The 9061-nt window shown below is 38.5% G+C and overlaps 1 long non-coding RNA gene across 1 annotated transcript; it reads left to right on the plus strand.

Moving 5' to 3' along the window:
- Nucleotides 1-1320: 1320 nt before the first annotated feature.
- On the plus strand, nt 1321-3576 carry LOC112754059 (uncharacterized). The gene is made up of 3 exons (XR_003178350.3): nt 1321-1522; nt 2404-2780; nt 2887-3576. It is a non-coding gene; the product is annotated as an uncharacterized lncRNA (long non-coding RNA).
- The last annotated feature ends 5485 nt before the right edge of the window (nt 3577-9061 follow it).

Genomic DNA, 9061 nt, shown 5'->3' on the forward strand with positions numbered 1-9061 from the left:
ATTAGCATGTTACAATACATAATAGGCCAAGCCTTTGGTGGTCGTGGCGGTGGCTATGAAATGTACCTCTAATAAAAAGATGACAAGTGTACTCTATCTTGTCTTTATTAACTTATAATTTAGATACTGTATTGTACCACACCTCACGGATAAAATCGAGTTATACCTCGACACGACTTATCATGAAAACGGCTCTATCTTAACGGAACACTCCCCATAATCTCGCCACAAGATCGGTCGCGAAGATCTCGGATAAAATCAACGACTACTTCAACACTAACCAGGCTATAAATCAAGCACGGTACCGACGATATAACACACAAGAAATTCATCCCCACAACAACACACCAAAAAACAATACTCCGATCATATACTCGCTTCTATTTTTTAAGTGATTCTTTTTACTGACTTGGGCGTCAGAGTCCTTTTTGAAGGTACCACGTTCGGGTCCGAGTTCACGAGGATACTCCCAGTTCGGTTCAGGCTATAAGGCGCCTTAGGATTGACGCAAGGCTAGGACGCGATGCTGACATATAACTCGAAAGGAGTATCCTTACCAGAACAGATACTAAGCACGGTAATATTTTTCTTTGTTACTATGCAAATAATATTGTAAATAGAGTGATCTCTCAATGTTAGAAATGTCAATTAGTTCCAATGATTTTGAAGGACTGAAGTAGTCGCTGGCCGGTGCCAAGATGGGGTATAGTGAAGTTGTTGTCATTGGAAAAAATGCAATAATCAGTTGTTTATGTGTGGATTGATGTATGCTTAGTACTAATAGGTATGACCTCGTGTGGAGGTCGATGGGGGTGGATAATGGGTTGATAATTTATGACGAAAAGGAAGAAAATGACTTTGTGCGTGGTTGAAGACAATTAATAACGATGGATGGGTTGTTGTTGACTTTGCACACCTTCAATGCCGAGAAGATCTCCAATGCCCCTCTCAGGCAAATAGTCTCAAATACTTCTTAAAAATTAATATATACTTAACAAAATAATATGGGAGGTAAGTATTTATGTTTTTTGTAATTTTTTAATTAATAACCTATAATACTTTTAATAACACTACCAAAAAAAAAAAATATTCAACACAGATGTACAAAAACATATTTTCATTCAACTATTTTTATATTTTATATAAAAATATTATTTATATACTTAAATCAGTTAATAAAATTAACATAAATATTTGTTTATAAATATATACATAACAAACTAATATATTCGTTAAGTATTTATTTTTTATTGTAATTTTTCTTTCAATACCTACTAATGCTTTTAAAAAAAATTACAAAAAACCAAAAAACACAAACTTTAAATTTTAAATTAGATAAGCCACCGCCCCTTGAATCCTTATTTTTCCCCTAATACCAATAATCCTTATTGTAGCTTGCTTCGTCCAGGTTCATCTCCTCCACGTCCGTCTATGCGGTTTGTCAGCGTCCTGGAGCCCCTTCTCTCACTGCCCGATCCCCGGTGGTTCCTCTCTCACCCTCACTCCAGTCATCCCGCTGCAGGTAAGCACGATTAATCCTAGTTCCTTTACAGCATCCAACTTAGGCAATACTATTAACGACAATATGTTTAGTTTGCATTTAGTATGTAAGGGTCCCTAGAAATTCATTAGACTGAATGGAACCCCTTAACAATCTTATCAAATCTTTGATTAAATTGATTGTCCATAGAAATTCATGTTTGATTATCCAAATTTAAAGTAGGCCTACAAATGTTCCAAGCTCCAACATCTTGGTTCAACTCATTGATTGCAACTTTTATGAAACTCTATTCTATTATAACTAAGTATGATATTTTTTAATTTGTTAAACATGCTACTCATAAGTCCCAAGCTTAAAATTAACTTCCAATAGTGCAGAATATTATTATAGTTCTAGGCATTATAGAGAAATTGTGAGTACGTCAATGTTTTTTTATGCCTAACATATTTGATTTCCTTGTTAATATACTCTCTTAACTGATGTACTCATGTACTCTCGTATTTTTCGAATGCAATTGGGAAAGATGATAATTTATATTATGATGTACATATTAATTGTTATTACTGCGCTATTTCCAGCTTATTAATTTTTTTATCTAAGCTATATTCGGGTTAATAAAAATGATACATGAATAATTATATTTAACATGAAATAATTATATTTAACATGAATAATTATATTTAACATAAATTAATAATTTGATTCTAGGCATTATAGAGAAATTGTGAATACATCAATATTTTTTTTATGCCCCACATATTTGATTTCTTTGTTAACATGGTCTCTCAACTCATGTACTCATGTACTCATGTAACTGGGGTATGCCGGTGTCCTTTTTGCATGTTAATTTATATTATTATGTACATATTAATTGTTATTACTTCGTTTTAATCCGAATGCAGTTGGAAAAGATGCCCCGGGTAGGTCGTTTCACGAAGAAAGCCCGTGTAGGCATAGCATGTCAGCAGCCTCAAGTGGGAGGTCATGCGGCTTCAACTTCGCAGAGAGCGGACTACCCAATTCCGCTGCCCAGTGGTAATAGTGCCCCCACATCCTCGTCTTTACGCCCCTTTCGTCCGCCCCGAACCGAACCACTGCCTGCTCCACAGGCTTCCATGAATGATGTTCAAAACTCGGAGCCGGACGCCGAAGAGGTAGACCCAGAGGCAGATGAGGTAGATTCTTTTGACCAACATGTTGATAATCTTTTTTGCTGCATCGGATGCTCAGAAGTGCAAGGGACGCAAGACCACAGAATTTTGGGATGTTAAAACAATTGGTATAAGAGAACTTATTTAATTCTACTTTTCATTGCCCTATTTTTCTATGATGTATTTGCAGCTTGACTTCAATGGTAGCTAACTAAGAATTAATATGTTTTATAGAATCCGATGGCACAATCAAACAGGTCAAACTGAGTGTGAAGGAAGCTATGAAGCCACCTAACGGAAGAAAGGTCGTACTCGGGTTTAACAGTGCACTGCAACTAGTTGGGGATGAAACAGGAAAGAATTGAGGCTATTGAGTAATGTGATGAATCCTCTAGACTGTTGTCTCAAAATGATTCGCTTGCTCAAGCTCTCAGAAAGGAGCACCCGGGTAGGATGCGTGGCATGGGGTTGGGGCTGACTTTTAGTCAAGTCTTCGGTATGAATTTCCATCAGCCGATCAATGATTTTGAAAGGGAGGAAACCCAAAGGGTGCTACTTGAACTACAAGCAGAGTTGGCAGCAGAAAAATTGAAAAAGAAGGCAGTGGAGGATGAAGTAGCAGCCGAGAAGACCAAAAGACAGGCAGTGGAGGATGAAGTAGCAGTTGGGAAGGTCAGGTTGCAGGCAATGGAAGGTGCTTTGATATGTCTACTTCAAGGGCAAGGTAGGAAGCTGCCATCAAACGTCACTGCATGGATGAGTGCATTGGAGGGACAGAATAGAAAGTAGATCTTAGGATTATGGAACCTTTTCTTCTTTTAGTTATAGACTTTTATGTTCTTGATTATGCAACTCTTAGTAAGGAGTACAGTTTGTTGATATTTGAATAATTATATTAATTAAATTATGGAACCTTTTCTTCTATTGTCGTTTACCTTGCAATTTATTTTTCAGGATATAAAATAATTTAACTTACTAATATTAAGAAGGATTAATAAAAACGAAAAAAATGTACATTAAAATAAAAAACAGAGTGGTTTGTCAGTGTACAGTACAGTATTTTTGCGACCATTCAACCGGAAAATAGTGGCGGTTACGAACTAGCTGTTAGAAATTTGAAAATTCAGGTTGGGAGATAGCGGCGGTTTTAAACTGCCGCCAGTTACATTTCAAAAAACATTGACCGTTAAACAGCAACGTTTTCAAACCGCCGGTAATTAAATTTGAACAAAACCGTGGCCATTAAACAGCGGCGGTTTCAAACTGCCGAACATTTCGTATGGATCACTGCTGTCCAAATTGCGGCGGTTTAAAACCACCACTAAACATTGCGATGCAAATTGCCGGGTTTTGTGGTGGTTGTGCTAGCGGTTCCTGAGAACCGCCGTAAAATCATATAACCACCCCTTAATAGGCGACACTTAACAAACCGTTGGAATCCAGTTTCGTGGCGGCTTAAAATGTAAACCCCGGTTAAATTAGTAGATAATTAGTCAATAAATTAGTTTTTAATAAGGAGGATTAGAAATGCGAATATTATATCAAAATAGGGTAGAGCTCATCGAAACGAGAATTTTGACACTAATTTCGAAGAAATCGGTCCAAGATTGGACCAAATAGACCGAACCGGTTGAACCGGACCCAAACCGGGCCGTCGGTCCAACCGGACCAGCCCATTAAAAAGAGCCACGGGCTCTTTTTCCCTCATTTCCTCAACGACGCAGCTGAGCTCCAGGGAGAGGAAAGGAACGCCGAACCTTTACGGCAAAGTTCCAAATCCCGTAACTCCTCCGTTCGAGCTCCGATCGCCGCACCGTTTGCGGCCACGCGTTCACCGCGTCGAGCTCTACGTTTCTACCGGAACAATTTCATAGGTAACTCGTTATTTTATACTCAGCCTTCATTTTCCCCAATTTTCAAGTTTTGAGAAGGGGTGTTGAATTTCTTTGATTTTTGATGTTTTAGGATCCAATTAGCTTGAGGAAAACGTTCGCTCTTGCTTATGTGAAGCTTGGGTAAGGTGATGATACGATAATTTTATTTTAATTTCATTAAATTTGAGCTTTGAGTATTAAATTGGGTATATATGTGTTATGAATGTGTATTAGGTTTAAAATAAATAATTGGAGCTTGAAATTGTGAATACTGGAACTTGGAGGAAGAGGATTAGTTGAGGTTTTGAGGGCTATGTTCTTTTAGGAAAATTTTCTTGGAATAATACTTGGGAATTGGCTAAGGTATGGTTTAGGTTTCTTGCATTTAATATATAATATTCTGTGAAAACTTAGGCTAGACGACCATAGGATAAGTTGGAATGCAGTTGTATATTTAATATTTAGTAATTTGTCGATGAATATAATTGGTTGAAGTTTATTGGATAATTAGTTATTAATTTTGGATGGTGAATGTTGTTATGTTAATTTGGAGAGAATTATAGTTGAATGTTATTGTTGGTGAACATGGTTGGTTTGGTGCTTGTTGATTAATTAATGATTCGATGAATTATTGATTTGAGGTATTTTGTGTTAAAAGCCTAGGATTTGTGAACTATGACTCTTAGTTGAATTTTGGTTGTTGGATTTGAATATTGTATGAGTTTAATTGTTGATCTGAGATAGATTTTTTGTGGAGATTGTTATGATAATGAGGAAGGAAATGTTGAATTGAAAAGAATGCAGGTTTGGACCCGAACAGGGTGGCAAAGTCCGAGTTTTAGAGGAGATGCTGCCGAAATTTTATAAAAATTAGAGATTAGAGATTTTGTTTATATGATTATTTAAAAAGATTTAGATTCAAAGGTTATATGGTTTGATTTAGAGTTATTAAGAAAATGAGCATGCTTTAAGTTTGATTCATTTAGAAAAGAATGAATTATGTTTTGAATTGGAACTATTGATGGACGGAATGAGAGGTGTGATAATGAAGGATAAGGATTGAATATGATTGATGTATGATGATGAATGAAATGCGATTGAGAATGATGTTGATGCTGATGAATTATAATTGAATTATTTATATAGCTTATGAATTTGAATAATCTGAGATACGAGATTTCCTGGATTAAGTGCCGTGGCTTGCCACCACGTGTACCAGGTTGAAAACTCGATACTCTGTTGACCCTACGACGTAAGTGTGTGACCGGGCACTATATAAATTCCCGGGAATGTTACCCCCATTGAGTATTATTGATTATTTGAGAAAAAACTATGCATAGACTCTTGGGGATGCACGTCGGGGGACAGTCTAAGTACAATTCAGACTTGTCGGGTTGGCTGGATAACCGACAGATGAGTCTCATCAGCCATAGGACAGGCATGCATCATATGCATATTACTTGAATTACTTGCTTGTGCTCTAATTGGGTGTGCCTATCTGTATTTGCCATGCTAAATGTGTATTTGTTACCTGCAGTAGTTGTAACCTTCTTGTGTTTGCCTTTATCTGTCTATCTGTCTGTGAAATGCATGATGGAGTTAGAGGTATGGAGGAATGGCAAAAATGGGATTTAGATTTAAGGTTTAGTTAAGTTAGGTCTAAATATCCTTAGTAAACCACCTTTTATGGCTTCTGTTTAATACTTTAAACTTTATCATCTGAGTGTCGGCGTTCTAGGATTGCCTCTGGCATTCCCAGGACCTTATATATTATATGTGTGGCACCTTTACCATACTGAGAACCCCCGGTTCTCATTCCATACTATGTTGTTGTTTTTCAGATGCTGGTCGAGAGGCATCTCGTTAGGCGTCTGGACTCTTGAAGCAGAGTGGTTACTGGGACATTTTGTTATGCTATGATGTATATATATGTACTTAGTTTTCTCTCCGCATGACTTATTCTTTTTGATCCTCTTAGAGGTTTATGGAGAGGCAGGATTGTGTATATGTACTTTTGGGTTTTGGATATGTATGTATATATATGTGTAAATATTCTCCGGCCAGTCTTGACTTCGCAGGCTGAGTTAGGAGCTTGATATTTTGTATCTTTGGCACTCTGTTCCCACTTCTGTTAGCTTATGTTTGATAGTTATGGTTTTCTTAGCACGTAAGTTAACTCGTTCCTTGAGCGTTGCGCCTTTATTGTGCGATTTTTATTTCCCCCTTTTCTTCAAGGCTCCTAGCATATTATAACTCTTCTGCTATTATATGTACTTATTTTATTTTAGAGGTCGTAATACCACATCACCTCTGTTTTACGACTTAAGCGTAAAGCTTTGTGTGGTAGGGTGTTACATTAATGGTATCAGAGCAGTTCGTTCCTATAGAGCCTGAAAGACGGACTGATTGTGCTTCTGTGCATTCTCTGTATATGTGTTTATGTGCTATTAGGATATCTGATTGATATATATGGCATAAACGTTTGTGAGCATGCATTTGGAACTTAAAGCATTAGACCTGCGATATTGAGACTGATCAACTTAATATCACTTGTTTGGTGTGTATAGGGACCAGATGTCAACTCGCGGACGCGGTCGCGGGCGAGGTAGAGGTAGGACAGGCACCGTTACTCCTGTACCCACAGAGACTGATCCAGTAGACTTTATGGCTACCTTGGGAAATATGGCTGCAGCTATGCAGGCAACAGCTGAGGCATTGGGTAATCAGATAAATCAGGGTAATCATGGGAATAATAATGATGAGGATGGTCCTATGACACTTGCTACATTTCTGAAAGTTCGCCCTCCGACTTTTAGGGGAACCTCAAATCCCACTGATGCAGATAATTGGATTCAGGCTATGGAAAGGGCATTACAGGCACAACAGGTTCCTGAAGAGCAATAGGTTGAATTTGGAACTTATCAGCTGCAAGGTGAAGCTCAGTATTGGTGGCAGGGAACACGACGTATCCTGCAACCTGATGGTGCTGCGATTCCTTGGGAGATTAGACAGAGTTCTATAAGAAGTACTTTCCTAATTCAGCTAGAAATGCCAAGGAACTTGAATTAATACAGTTAAAGCAGGGACAGATGACTGTTGCTGAGTATACCAGCAAATTTGAGGAGTTATGTCACTTTTCTCGTATCTGTCAAGGTGCGCCTGAAGATTTTACTTAATAGAAGTGTATTAAATATGAGGGAGGTCTTCGAAGCGATATTCTGAGCTTCGTTTCCCCAATGGAGATCAGGGTATTTTCTGAATTGGTGAATAAGAGTAGGGTGGCTGAGGATTGTGTGAGGAAGGCGGCAGCAGAGAAAGGGAGTTTGAGGGTGCCTTTTCAGAGGCCTTCAGGGAGGAACTTTGCTCCGAGAGGTAGGAATTTCAAGCGTGGAGGTTTTGCTTCGCAGCAGACTCAGGGTCAAGGTAATTACAGAAGGCCGAATACCAATGCTAGTCAAGGAAAAAGGTTTGGGAAGCAGCCACAGCAAGATCTGAATTGTCAGAAGTGCGGAAGGTATCACGCTGGAGTTCCGTGCAGATTCGGACTTGGAGTATGCTATTCCTGTGGACAGCCCGGGCATATAGCCAGTAATTGCCCTGAGAAGAAGAAGTATGAGACTGGTAGGGTGCAGCAGCCGGGGAGAGTATACACCACTTCTACCATTGGTGCTGAGGGATCTGAGACACTGATTAGAGGTAATTGTGAAATGGCTGGTAAAATCTTAAATGCTTTATTTGATTCAGGAGCAAGTCATTCATTTATTGCATTTGAAAAGGCCCATGAATTAGGATTGAGAATGGTGGTTCTAGGTTATGATTTGAAAGTATATAATGCTACTCATGAAGCTATGGTGACTAGGATAGAATGTCCATAAGTTCCTTTTCGAGTGCAACAGCGTGAATTTGTGCATGATTTGATTTGTTTGCTTATGACTGGTCTTGATCTCATTTTGGGATTGGATTGGTTATCCAAGAATCATGTTTTGCTTGATTGTTCTGAGAAGTCAGTACAGTTTATGCCGGAAGGGTCAGAAGCACCGGTTGTGGTGAATAGTTACTATTTGAATTCTATGATAGTAAACTGTTCTGGAACCGAATGTCAGGGTACTATGTTATTAACTGCGGGAGTATCAGGTGATGATCAGAGTTTAGAGCAGATTCCCGTTGTATGTGAATTTCCAGATGTGTTTCCGGATGATATTAATGAATTTCCACCTAACCGGGAAGTGGAATTCGCAATTGAGTTGGTGCCTGGAGCCGGTCCGATTTCAATTACTCCTTATAAGATGTCACCTTTAGAAATGGCTGAACTGAAAGCTCAGCTGGAAGATCTGTTGGGTAAGAATTTTATCCGACTAAGTGTTTCTCCATGGGGAGCGCCGGTGTTACTGGTAAAGAAGAAGGATGGGAGTATGTGGTTGTGTGTCGACTATCAGCAGTTGAATAAGATCACTGTGAAGAATAAATATCCGTTGCCTAGAATCGATGATCTAATGGATCAGTTACAGGGTGCCGGTATATTTTCTAAGATTGAT

This window comes from Arachis hypogaea, chromosome 16 (assembly GCF_003086295.3).
Source record: "Arachis hypogaea cultivar Tifrunner chromosome 16, arahy.Tifrunner.gnm2.J5K5, whole genome shotgun sequence".
NCBI classification, from domain to species: Eukaryota; Viridiplantae; Streptophyta; class Magnoliopsida; order Fabales; family Fabaceae; genus Arachis; species Arachis hypogaea.